Here is a 13,778-nt window from a genome sequence, read left to right on the forward strand (position 1 = left end):
GCGGGCGTGCTCCTGGCTGGAACTGCTGCTGACCCTGTTGAAATTGTTGATTTCTGCCATACATTCTTGGTTGTCCTTGCTGGAAATTCCCATAATTTCTGCCATTCACAAAATTGACATCTTCCATGCTTGACGGGTCTATCACAGCTTGCTCATGACGTCCAACATTCAACTCACCAATTTTTGTAGTCAGCTCTGCCAGCTGTGTAGCCATCGCTGCCTGTTGAGTAACCATTGCTGCCATAGGATCAGAACTTGACGCAGCTGCAACCTTCTTCAATTGTACTCGCTCAGATGGCCATTGGTAGCTTGTAGAAGCCATGCTATCAATAATGCTCCATGCTTCAGAACTGCTTTTCTGCAATAGAGAGCCACCTGCAGCTGTATCCATGTGCATCCTTGTACGCTCCCCGCAGGCATTGTAGAACATGATCACGAGCGTGCCTTCATCAAATCCATGGCTTGGGCACTTTCTGAGCTTCTCCTGATACCGCTCCCAAGTCTCCGCTAGCTTTTCTCCATCGTACTGTTGAAACTGTACGATGTCCATCTTCAACTTCAACGTAAGGCCAGGCGGATGAAACTTGCGTAGGAATGCATGAGCCAAAATGATTTTAGGCCATCTTTTGTTAGCCACAATTTTTCCCAAACACTGTCCTTGAAAAAAAAATTATCCTTTGTTATCCACTTTGAGCCTATTTAGCTTTTATTCTTTAGCCGGATGATAGTGGGTGATGAAGTTTATGGGGATCTTTGTGTGGTGAATATCATAGTGGGTTGTGAAAAAGAAGGGATGATATTGTGCTACTATTTACTCTTATAAGCTCTAGAAAGTTGTAAAAAAAAAAATATTGTTGAGAAAAAAAAAAAAAAGAGAAAAAGTGTGAAGTTGAGTGTATATTGATAAATTTGTTAGAAAATCGACTTCGTGTGATGGAAATAAATGGAGAGCATAAAAGAGTGTTTAGTTTTGTTTTGTGATGATTAAATCCTTTGAGTTGTGTTAATTATGGTGATATAGTTGGGAGGAAGATGGAATTTATTCCATACTTGATTTGTGAAGTTATAAGGTTGATGTTCTTAATTATTTTGAGTCACTTAGCCTATATTTCCCTACCTTAACCAATGTCCCTACATTATAACCCAAAGAAAAAGACCTTTTTGATCTTAGTCCTGGCACACTATTAGCGATGGAGATTGTAGACGATTGGCAAGCCTATGGTAAGTGATCTGCATTGCATTGAATTCGATGAGAACATACACGTCCTATATATTCCATCAAATTGAGAGTTGAGTGATACACATACCTTGTGAGATTCAATTGTTTGGAATGTCAAGGTTGATTTTGCTATAGGTTGTGTTTATTGGTGAATTTTGTGCTTGATTATTGAGGATTTGAGAATTCTATTATTCTTTATCTTGCGGAGGCATCGATGAGCTAGATTTCTTACCCATTCGTGTTATGATTGTGTTCTTCTCATTATTCGAGGACGAACAATGGCTTAAGTTTGGGGGAGTTGATAACACTCATTTTTCTATGGTTTTTAATGTTCATATGATGATAATTTTATAGGAAATTGAGTGTTAGGATGATTGTTTTGTGCTTAAATTGTTTTATCTTGTGAAATATGTTACTTGGTCGTACTTTGATGATTTTTACAGAAATATGGAGTTCGAATTTGGACCACTGCCCTTAATGAAAGTTGTAGATCGTCTCGATACGAGTTCGTAGGCGCAAACGGTTCGTAAATCCGAGTTCGGACGAGGAAGATATGGCCGAAATAAGAAAGTCGCGCGCACCAGTGAATAGTGCCCGACGGGAATTTCCGAATTTTCGGGATTTTGCGGGATTTTCGGATTTTATCAGTATTTTCGAGCTCTATACTGTATTTATCTCCTGTGCCTATATATAGGTCCTTTTCCTGACCTAATAGACACATCTTTTCACATCTCTTTACCTCTTTTCATATTTTTCAGTTTTAGACTTAGGATTTTAATGCTTTCATAGATTAGATTTCTTTTCCTGCAAGATTCAAGATTCAAGCTGTTCATCCCGAATTTCTTCCGGGTTTTATCTATTTCATTTATTTTAATTGCTTTCTTTTTATTTATTCTTTTGCTTTCTTTTATTATGTTTGGCTAGTTCTTTTATCTGAACCTAGGGTTTGTACATAGCCATTTAATTATGTGTGTATGATTTATTGATATCAATTTGCCTTCCAACTTGTGATTCATGATTCCTGGTGCTTAATTTCTTGTGAATTATTTGGCCAATAATTTACATGTCTAGCTGTTCAGTTTGAGTCTTGAATGCGATAATTGTTCAGCCGATTCAGGAATGCATATTATAGTAGTAGCCTTGAGTCTTGAATGCGATAGGTGAAGCTATAGGGAGCTAATCTTTGTGTACGCTTGGGAGTTAATTTATTCCTTGGAATCTTGAATGTGAAGGGGGTAAATTAATCTACTTTCATAGGTGTTCGTTAGAGAAGCTTGTGAATAGTTATGTGATCTTTCATCAGGGTTGGATTAAATTGGTAATTAAATCAATAGGTTTAATGCATGTAGTTGATTAGTGAAAGTACATCCCTAGGGTCAGAGTCTTTTATTATTTAAGTTTTTACCTTATTTTATTTGTTGTTACCTGAATTTAGTGCTAATCAAACCTTCCTACTTTTTGTTGCCTGTCTACTGTTATAGTCTGTTTAGGAGATAGCTAGAGTTATTTCGTTGTGTCAGTCCCTGTGGATACGATACTCGGTTACTGATTATTTGCTACAAACTCCCCGGCAACGGCGCCAAAAAGTTGATCACTATTTTTATAGCAACAATAACTGCAACTAAACAGTGTAATTGTAGTATGAAAACAGCAAGCAGAGTATCGTATCCACAGAGACTGTAAAACGAAATTACTATATCTATCTCCTAAACAGACTCTAACAGTATGCAGGTAAAACGAATTATGAAGGTGAATTACGAACTAAGATTAACTAAATAAAAACTAAAGAGTATGTTAACTATGATAATTAACTCAAATATAAGGAAAGCTCTGACCCTAGGGATGTACTTTTACTAAGCAACTACATGCATTTAACCTATTGATTCAATTACCAATTTTAATCCAACCCTGATGAAAGATCACTATATTATTCACAAGCGTCTCTAACGACCACCTATGAACGTAGATTAATTAATCCCTTTTCGCATTCAAGACTCCAAGGAATAAATTAACTCCCAATAGCACATAAAGAATAGCTTCCTATAGCTTCACCTATCGCATTCAAGACTCAAGGCTAACACTATATCATGCATCCCTGAATCGGCTGAACAATTATCGCATTCAAGACTCATACTGAACAGCTAGACATGTAAATTATTGGCCAAATAATTCACAAGAAATTAAGCACCGGGAATCACGAATCACAAGTTGGAGGGCAAATTGATATCAATAAATCATACACACATAATTGAATAGCTATGTACAAACCCTAGGTTCAGATAAAAGAACTAGCCAAACATAATAAAAGAAAGCAAAAACATAATTAATGAGAACTCAATTGAAAGAACTGAATTAAATAAAACTCTGAATAAAATAATTGTAGCGGCTTGAATCTTCAATCTTGTGGAAATCCAATCCAAGCTGTAAAAATTGGAAAGCAATAATAATCTAAAGCTATGAAACTGAGAAAATAAAGTTTGGGAACTGAAAAAGGAACCCAAAATAGGTCATAAGAAGACCTATTTATAGTACCAGGGTAAAATACAGAGTTTGAAACCCAGAAGAACTCCAAAAACGCGCAAAACTGAAAAATCCGGGTAGCCGGCGACCTGCCCGGCGACCCATCCGGCGGTCGCCGGCGCAAGCACAAAAATCCTTCCTAACGCGGAGATCGCCGCGTCTTTTCCAACGTTCCAGAAGGTCCGGCGACCCAGGCGGCGATCGCCGGTCAGGTCGCCGGAAATCCTTCTTCGGGCGGTGGTCAACGGTGTTTGACCGCCGGATTCTGACTGCTGCGCGCGACTTTCTTGTTTTGGCCATATCTTCCTCGTCTGAACTTGGATTTGCGATCCGTTTGCGCTCACAAACTTCTATCAAGACGATCTACAACTTGTAGTTCAGCACAGTTTTCCAAATTCGAACTCAATAAACCTGAAATTTCCTTCAAAGTTCGAGTAAGAATCATGTTTCAAAAGATAAAGCAAATTAAGCACAAAACAATCATCCAACACTCAATTTCCTATAAAATTGACATCATATGAATACTAAAAACAAAGGAAACATGAGTGTTATCAACTCCCCCAAACTTAAGCCATTGTTCGTCCTCGAATAATGAGAAGAACACAATCAATAACACGAATGGGTAAGAAATCTAGCTCATCGATGCCTCCGAAAAATAAAGTATAATGGAATTCTCAAATCTTCAATAATCAAGCACAAAATTCACCAATAAACACAACCTATAGCAAAATCAACCTTGACATTCCAAACAATTGAATCTCACAAGGTATGTGTATTACTCAACTCTCAATTTGATGGAATATATATAGGACGTGTATGCTCTCATCGAATTCAATGCAATGCAGATCTCTTACCATAGGCTTGCCAATCGTCTACAATCTCCATCGCTAAAAGTGTGCCAGAACTAAGATCAAATAGGTCTTTATTTTCAGGTTATAATGTAGGGACATTGGTTAAGGTAGGGAAATATAGGCGAAGTGACTCAAATAGATCAAGAACACCAACCTTATGACTTCACTAATCAAGCATGGAATAAATTCCATCTTCCACCCAACTATATCACCATAATTAACACAACTCAAGGGATTTAATCATCACCATACAAAACTAAACACTCTTTTATGCTCTCCATTTATTTCCAACAAACAAAGTCGATTTTCTAACAAATTTCTCAATAAACACTCGACTTTACACTTTTTTTTTTCTTTTTTTTTCTTCTTTTTTTTCTCTTTTTTTTTTTCAACAACTTTTTTTTTTCTTTCCACAACTTTTCTAGAGCTCATAAGAGTAAATAGTAACACAAAATCATCCCTTCTTTTTCACAACCCACTTTGAACATTCACCACATAAGGATCCCCAAATTAGTTCCAATTATGCTTAAATCATCAAAGAAAATCAAATTCAATTTTTTTTTTTCACAGAAATCATCATTGACATCTCACCATAAATCTAATGGAGCAATAATCATCTCAAAAACAAAACAAACACACACCACCAACCAAGCAGGATAAAACAATAAAGCCAACAAAAAGATAAAAGTGATACACATATCTAATCTCACCCCCCTCCCCCAAACTTATTACAGAACATAAGTTCGAAAATAAGTTTGGAGGGATGATGATATGTGTGTCACTACTCACAGAAAAATATGCTCCATGGTGGTGGTATGAATAAAGCGCGAGTTCCCTCATCTTCCAAGCTCAACACTGCACTAAAACCCCAAACAAAACAACAAAACAAAAAGAAACAAAACGAAACTAAAAGAACGAGAAACAAAACAAAAACGGTTGGGTTACCTCCCAACAAGTGCTTAATTTAACGTCTAGAGCTCGACGATACCTCAAAAACTCATGGAGGTCGGAAACAGCACTCTAACCATTGGAAAGCTTTTCTACTCTTGGGTGCCCTCTCCACCAAAACACTTCTCTTGGCTCGGACATCCTCCACAAGCATTGCCCCCTTCTCATTCTTGTTCCGAAAAATCCGGAATTTCACTTTCTTCTTCTTGGGGGTATGGGTTTTCAAAGACCCCCCATCATGCTCCAAAAACAAACACATCTCAAAAGTCAGAACTTCTTTTGGTTTTGGAGTCTTTTTCTTGGCTTCATACTTGGGCAGCTCATTCTTCTCAACCTCTTTATCCTCCGAATTTGCTAGAAAACTGTCAGCCAAATTAATCACTTCATTCTGGGGAACTTCCTTTGGTGGAGGTTTCTTGAAAATCACAGTTTCCCCATAGGCTCCCAATGTCATCGTCCCCCTTTGCATATCTAGCTTTGCTCCACATGTGGCAAGGAAAGGTCTTCCTAACAACAAAGGCATCTTTGGATCCTCCGGAATATCCAACACTACAAAGTCGACTGGGAAGAAAAAATCACTCACTTTCACAAGCACATCTTCCGCTACTCCTAGAGGTTTAGAGCAAGACTTATCAATAAGCTGAATTGTCTTGTTAGTTGGCTTCAAATCCCCCAGTTGCAACTTCCTATACACTTTTTTTTCCTTTCCATTCTTGCCGTCCCGCTGCTCTTCATCCTCAACTGAATTATCAACCACCCGTATGGAATGACATTGCTGATTTTGCTGAAGCTGTTGATGTTGGCTCTTCGGATTGAACTGAGTGTTGCTAGGAAACTTTCCTGGTGTGTGCTGCGCAGCTGCTTGGTTGGCCATCTGACCAACTTGAGTCTCCAACATCTGCACTTGTTTAGACAGTGATGAAACATGATTTCCTATTTGACTCACTTGGGTCTCCATGTTGGTCTTCCACGCACCTATATTCGTTTCCAAACCACCTATCTTTCCCAACACCTGCTTCATCATGTCTTCCATCGAATCTTTCTTTGGCTCATTGATAACTCCTCCGCTAGACACAGAAAATCCAGGTGGAGGCTGCAAAGCATTGTTCGGATTGCCGTAAGAAAGGTTAGGATGCGGGCGTGCTCCTGGCTGGAACTGCTGCTGACCCTGTTGAAATTGTTGATTTCTGCCATACATTCCTGGTTGTCCTTGCTGGAAATTCCCATAATTTCTGCCATTCACAAAATTGACATCTTCCATGCTTGACGGGTCTATCACAGCTTGCTCATGACGTCCAACATTCAACTCACCAATTTTTGTAGTCAGCTCTGCCAGCTGTGTAGCCATCGCTGCCTGTTGAGTAACCATTGCTGCCATAGGATCAGAACTTGACGCAGCTGCAACCTTCTTCAATTGTACTCGCTCAGATGGCCATTGGTAGCTTGTAGAAGCCATGCTATCAATAATGCTCCATGCTTCAGAACTGCTTTTCTGCAATAGAGAGCCACCTGCAGCTGTATCCATGTGCATCCTTGTACGCTCCCCGCAGGCATTGTAGAACATGATCACGAGCGTGCCTTCATCAAATCCATGGCTTGGGCACTTTCTGAGCTTCTCCTGATACCGCTCCCAAGTCTCCGCTAGCTTTTCTCCATCGTACTGTTGAAACTGTACGATGTCCATCTTCAACTTCAACGTAAGGCCAGGCGGATGAAACTTGCATAGGAATGCATGAGCCAAATCCTCCCACACGATATTCTCTCCCAGCTGCAGCGTATGATACCACGACTTCGCCTTATCCCGCAGTGAGAAGGGAAAAAGACGAAGACGGATAATGTCATCAGGGACACCATTCATCTTCACCGTGCTACACAGCTCCAGGAAATGCGCCAGGTGCACATTAGGGTCTTCAATCGCTTGTCCACCATATTGGCTCTGTTGGACCATCGTGATCAAATCCGTTTTCAGCTCAAAGTTGTTAACGTTCACTCGTGGGGGCTCCTGGTACACATACTGTGGTATGAACGCTTCATTGATGGCTGGTTGTTTCTGAGCCTCTCTTGTCTCCTGTGCATCAAGCAGCTTCTTCAACTGCTCTTGCAAAGCTCGAATTTGGATTTGCTCTGGAGTAGCCATCGTTTCTGTCTCAACTTGATCGTTCTGCTTCTTTAGGTTGCGCAAGGTTTTATTGATTTCAGGGTCAAACTCAAAGAGAGGATTTCCGTGAGATCGTGTGTTCATATGCAACCTACAGAAACAGCAAAAAGATCAGAAAAGAAAAATAAAAACAAAAAAAACTTGCAGTACTATAAAGTCCTATTGGAAATATTAAAGCAAAATCTAAACAGTCCCCGGCAACGGCGCCAAAAAGTTGATCACTATTTTTATAGCAACAATAACTGCAACTAAACAGTGTAATTGTAGTATGAAAACAGCAAGCAGAGTATCGTATCCACAGAGACTGTAAAACGAAATTACTATATCTATCTCCTAAACAGACTCTAACAGTATGCAGGTAAAACGAATTATGAAGGTGAATTACGAACTAAGATTAACTAAATAAAAACTAAAGAGTATGTTAACTATGATAATTAACTCAAATATAAGGAAAGCTCTGACCCTAGGGATGTACTTTTACTAAGCAACTACATGCATTTAACCTATTGATTCAATTACCAATTTTAATCCAACCCTGATGAAAGATCACTATATTATTCACAAGCGTCTCTAACGACCACCTATGAACGTAGATTAATTAATCCCTTTTCGCATTCAAGACTCCAAGGAATAAATTAACTCCCAATAGCACATAAAGAATAGCTTCCTATAGCTTCACCTATCGCATTCAAGACTCAAGGCTAACACTATATCATGCATCCCTGAATCGGCTGAACAATTATCGCATTCAAGACTCAAACTGAACAGCTAGACATGTAAATTATTGGCCAAATAATTCACAAGAAATTAAGCACCAGGAATCATGAATCACAAGTTGGAGGGCAAATTGATATCAATAAATCATACGCACATAATTGAATAGCTATGTACAAACCCTAGGTTCAGATAAAAGAACTAGCCAAACATAATAAAAGAAAGCAAAAACATAATTAATGAGAACTCAATTGAAAGAACTGAATTAAATAAAACTCTGAATAAAATAATTGTAGCGGCTTGAATCTTCAATCTTGTGGAAATCCAATCCAAGCTGTAAAAATTGGAAAGCAAGAATAATCTAAAGCTATGAAACTGAGAAAATAAAGTTTGGGAACTGAAAAAGGAACCCAAAATAGGTCATAAGAAGACCTATTTATAGTACCAGGGTAAACTACAGAGTTTGAAACCCAGAAGAACTCCAAAAACGCGCAAAACTGAAAAATCCGTGTAGCCGGCGACCTGCCCGGCGACCCATCCGGCGGTCGCCGGCGCAAGCACAAAAATCCTTCCTAACGCGGAGATCGCCGCATCTTTTCCAACGTTCCAGAAGGTCCGGCGACCCAGGCGGCGATCGCCGGTCAGGTCGCCGGAAATCCTTCTTCGGGCGGTGGTCAACGGTGTTTGACCGCTGGATTCTGACTGCTGCGCGCGACTTTCTTGTTTTGGACATATCTTCCTCGTCTGAACTTGGATTTGCGATCCGTTTGGGCTCACAAACTCCTATCGAGACGATCTACAACTTGTATTTCAGCACAGTTTTCCAAATTCGAACTCAATAAACCTGAAATTTCCTTCAAAGTTCGAGTAAGAATCATGTTTCAAAAGATAAAGCAAATTAAGCACAAAACAATCATCCAACACTCAATTTCCTATAAAATTGACATCATATGAATACTAAAAACAAAGGAAACATGAGTGTTATCAGGCGTTACAACACCATAGCCTTTTGTTTATCCGATTGAGTTGTATCCGAATGCAACTTTGGATCCAGCTTTCTCAACATACTGAGATATATATTCTTTGTAGCCCGTCATGTGCTTCGAGCAGCCGCTATCCAGATACCATGTTCTGATTGGAGCCTTAACTTCTTCCTTCTTTTTGTGTTTCTTGATTTTGACCTGCAAGGAAGAGTTACTTTAGGTACCCAATCAAGATTTGGGTCCTTCGATGTTAGCTCGAGTTCCCTTTGGAACCCATATCTGCTTCAGAATTGGTCTGGCTGATCTCTTGCGCTTTGCTGATCGTCTGACTAAAGTTGTTGGCGCTTCAGTTGGCACACTAGCATTCTTCTGTTGAGATTTTCCTTTGAAGGCCTCACTCTTGTAGGAGTTCTGTCTGATGAGTGGTTGAGGTTTTCTTTGCTTGGTGAAGTATCTTCTTTGAGATACTCGAGTCTTTCCAGACTGATGAAGACTTGACTGATGTCGTGGTACATGAGTCGTATGATGTCCAGTTGCTTGTTGTCGTGGATGTCGCTTTGCTCGTCTGGACTCATCATTATTTTGTCTCCATGGATGTTGTTCCTTCTGAAACTGAACTGATTTCAGTTTCTGACTGATGTGGCCGTTCTTCCCCCTGGTCTAGTGAGGAAGATTCTTCTTGATTCCTGATGTTCCTTCCCCGATCTTTGACTGAAATCTGCTTTCCAGTCTTCACAGTAGGGTGATCTGGTTGGGGGCCTCCTTTGCTCGTCTGTAGCTAGATGGAGGTGGAACATTTGATCTTGCCATCAGTTTTTGTTTGCGAACTTCATCCATATCATGATCTCTTGATTCTTCTGATGTTGTGATTTCAGAAGTATCGTCATTTGAAATGATCATGATATTCTTTCCTTTGTCAGCTGCAACTTTTCCTCCAATGCTTTCAACAAGGCCTTTTGATGGAAAGTTGCTCATCATGGGTGACTTCATCATGCAGTCATTGACTGTTTCTTCCAGCTTGTGATTGAGCCTCTTGATCTCATGAGATGCTCTATCACATTCCGAGTTGGATATTCTGAGCTTTTCTTCCAGTCGACTGTTCTCCATGATTAGCTGATCAAGACAAGTTTCATCCGAAAAGTAGATGATTGTCTGATTCCTAGCTCGTTCATCATTGATCTCCTTTTCAATTTTCTGATTCTGCTTGAGGAGATCTTCGAACATTTTCCTCAACTGACAGTGATCAGTCATGAGCTGATAAAGCTGGTCAGTTTCATCGGATGAGCTTTCTCCTGATTCTGAGATGTCTCCTGAAAGCATCAGGAAGTTATCAGTATAAGGAGTTTTAGAATGAGAGATTACCTCTGAGCCATTCATTCCATTGTCGTAGTTGTTGTCAGCCACGCTTTCAGATCCATTGGCCATCAGGGCTTGACTCTCATCGTCTGAGCTGGTGCTGTCGAAGTCGGATGATTCTGATGTGTCTTTGGAAGAATCAGCATCGTCAGCAACCATTGCTTTCTTCCTTGAGAAGCTGCGATCTTTCTTGGCTCTCAGCTCTTTGCGCTCAGATTGAGTCAGTTTAGGGCATTCATTTCGAAAGTGCCCTTTCTTTCTGCATCCAAAGCATTCCATGTCTTTGATGTCGTAAGCGGCCGACTTCCTTTCTCCGCTTCGATCAGTGGAATGTCTGGAGTTGCTTTCTCTTTCCTTTCATTTGAAGTGCTGCTTGTGGAACCTTCTGTACTTCCGAAACTTGGACTCCATTTTGTTGAATCTTTCAGTCAACAAAGCATATTGACTGAAGAAGTCCTCAGGGTTGAGTTCCGATGGTTCCTTGATTTGCTTCTTGTCTTCTCTTGCTGAAGCTTTCAGTGCTGCTCCTCTTGAGGTTGATGGACCATCTTCGTCTGATCCTCCAGCCTTCTTGATTCCAAGATTTCTCTGAAGGTCGAACTCATTTGCCATGAGGTCAGAGAAAAGCTTGTTTGTCGGGAGCTGACTGAATCCTGGCTTATGTTGATGAGCGACTGAGTAGATCTGCCATTCTCCTCGTGGTAGTGCTCGAAGAATCTTCAGATTGATTTCTCGTTGAGTGTATTTGTCTTTAGAAATGGATTGAACTTCATTCAAGATTTGATTGAATCTAAGTTCCATTTCTTCGACAGATTCATTCTTGAGCATGAGGAAGGAGTCGAACTTCTGGCAAGCTATGGATAGCTTATTCTCCTTGATTTTCTCGGAACCTACGCACATTCTTTCAAGAATGTCCCACATCTCCTTTGCAGTTCCGCACTTGATGATCTTCATGACATGCTTGTCGGGAACGGTGCCGGAGATGATGCTTTTGGTGAGGTTGTCTAGCTCATCTTGCTTCCTTTCTTCGGTGGTAAAGTCTGCCTTTTGCTTTGGCTGGACCTCATCGTAAGGATCCTGATGTGGATCAACAGGTATCCGTTTGACGGTTTCGATGATGATGATTGGTCCTTTGGTGATGACTTCCCACATTCGGCAATGTTGGGCGGTGAGGAAGCTTTCAAGCCGAAACATCCATATGTCGTATTTTTCAATACTAAACATAGGTAGAGAAGATAATCTGCTGTGGTTAGTCTCCATCAAAAAAGAGAGAACAGATAACAACAGATAGAACAAACAGCAAGCATAAAATGAAAGAGAAAACTTTTTCGAGACCTTTGAGAAAAAGGATCTAGTTCAATTAGAACCTAATCAGATACAGAGTGTTCTTGCGAACAACCTGCTCTGATACCAATTGTTAGGTCCCGGGGGTCTCGAATAGGTGTATGGGGGGGGGGGAAATACACCTATGGGCTATTTTTGCAAATTCCTCAATCAGAGGGATCTCAAGATAGAGATCTAAACGAAACTTTACATGCAAACAAAGACACCTGTTGACTGAAAATAGTTTTGACCAAACAGGGTTGACGACTGATACTGAAAGCTCTTCAGTAAGGAGTTATCAGTTAAGTTACTGGAAGTTAACTGATGCACTTATGGGCTTCAGTCGAGTTTGCTAAAACAGAGATGATAACACTCTTCTTGACTATCAAAAGATAGATCAGTCAGACTGATATCATACGCAGCAGAAATTAAACTTAGTTTCGCAATAGCCTCGGTTGAGCACGTTGTTGATCTTAGGTTTCTCTTTGCCGTTAATCAGTATTCAGTTTATCAATTGAAACAACACAAGTAAGAATGTAAAACTGAAAGCTGTAAACAACACAGAGACTTTTACGTGGTTCGGAAAAACCCTTTCCTACATCCACGGTCGGTTGATCAGACCAACAATCCACTCCGCAAGTGCTTAACAGGTGCACTGCAAACCAAACCGTGTGCTTGTCGGGTGCACACAACCGTACCACTGAAGAAAACCCTTCTTCAGTACCCACACTTCACTCGTGTTGGATTTCTCTTGCTTAGCACAACCTGCGCTAAGACTCTCAGAGTCAGAAAACCCTTCTGAACTCCGAATCACTCAAAACACTCAAATATTTCTTTTGAAAATGAGGTTTGAACGAGTGTCAACTATACTGCAATGAACAAGTTCTTTGTAGCAAGTTTGACCTTGGCTTCTAGGTAAACAAAGGTTTGCCTAAGGTCTAAGAGAATGTATGTAATCAGCAGTGACTGATTTTGGCTTTGGAATTCTCTTCTTCGATTCAAACTTTGGGGAGGTTAAGCTTTAGGCTGAGTAGCAATTTCGGTAGAGCTTCAGCTTATGTCGTTGAATCGGTGAAGGTTGAAGTGATCCTCGAGCGTTATTTGTAGGAGAACTCTTGAATAGATCCGTTGGCGTAGAACGTCCTCAAGATTTCTTCCGTTGGAGAGCAATTCGAATTTGGGCTGAGGCTTCAATCTTCGAGGTTCTTTGTCTGGTGGAAACGGCTCTCTTGAGGGACAGGAGATGTGACGTCTGTGATAAAGTAACCACCAAATAGGAATGACCTCTCCAGAGATAAGATCCTGAGATCTCTGCATTTAATGCGGCTGTACTCTTGTGAGTACGTGGCTTCCTTTGAACGTTGGAAGATCAGTCCGAGGAAGAATGTTCAACTGATACTTGACTTTAGTATCAGTCTGTGGCACGCATTAAGTAATCAGTTCCAAACTGATTCTTCAACTGATACTTCAGTTGGTATCTTCAGTCTTCAGTCTTCAGTCCTTCGTCCTTCAGTCTTCAGTCTTCAGTCTTCCGAACCGCATACTAAACTAGAAACGAACTCTAACACTTGAGTTCAAAACTGTTCTAGTCTATTACAATTAAGACCTATGAATTTTGGTATCATCAAAACAAGGATTAGGATATTCCACAATTTTCCCAATAATTAGTAATGCATAAATGAATAATTTAGATAAAGAACAATAGA

The sequence above is a fragment of the Salvia miltiorrhiza genome, chromosome 2, assembly GCF_028751815.1.
Source record: "Salvia miltiorrhiza cultivar Shanhuang (shh) chromosome 2, IMPLAD_Smil_shh, whole genome shotgun sequence".
Classification (NCBI taxonomy): Eukaryota; Viridiplantae; Streptophyta; class Magnoliopsida; order Lamiales; family Lamiaceae; genus Salvia; species Salvia miltiorrhiza.